The following is a 393-nucleotide window of genomic DNA, read 5'->3' on the forward strand; positions in this document are numbered from 1 at the left end:
TGGCAAACACTTATGGGCTGTCTGTGGAAAGACAAGGAATAACTAAGGATCTGTGTCAAGTAGCTAGGTTGGGGGTTCGCCTTCTTGAATCTCTAGACGAATGGGTAATTGTGCAAAATGCGGCAGAATCCTCATTAGTAATAGAAGTAAAAGAGAAGTAGTACATTGATCCTATTCTATTACAGCTTAATGAGAATGTACAATCGGGTATGACAAAGGCATTGGAGCTTACGCAAGAGGGAGCTAGTACTTCGATGTCTAAACAGATTGTGTGTACCTAATGTAGATTCATTAAGAAAGAGGATTATGATGGAAGCACATCATTGAAGACATTCTGTCCATCCAGGGTCTACTAAAATGTATCATGACTTGAAAGAAATGTATTGGTGGGGG

Source organism: Solanum tuberosum, unplaced genomic scaffold, assembly GCF_000226075.1.
Source record: "Solanum tuberosum cultivar DM 1-3 516 R44 unplaced genomic scaffold, SolTub_3.0 scf00002, whole genome shotgun sequence".
NCBI classification, from domain to species: Eukaryota; Viridiplantae; Streptophyta; class Magnoliopsida; order Solanales; family Solanaceae; genus Solanum; species Solanum tuberosum.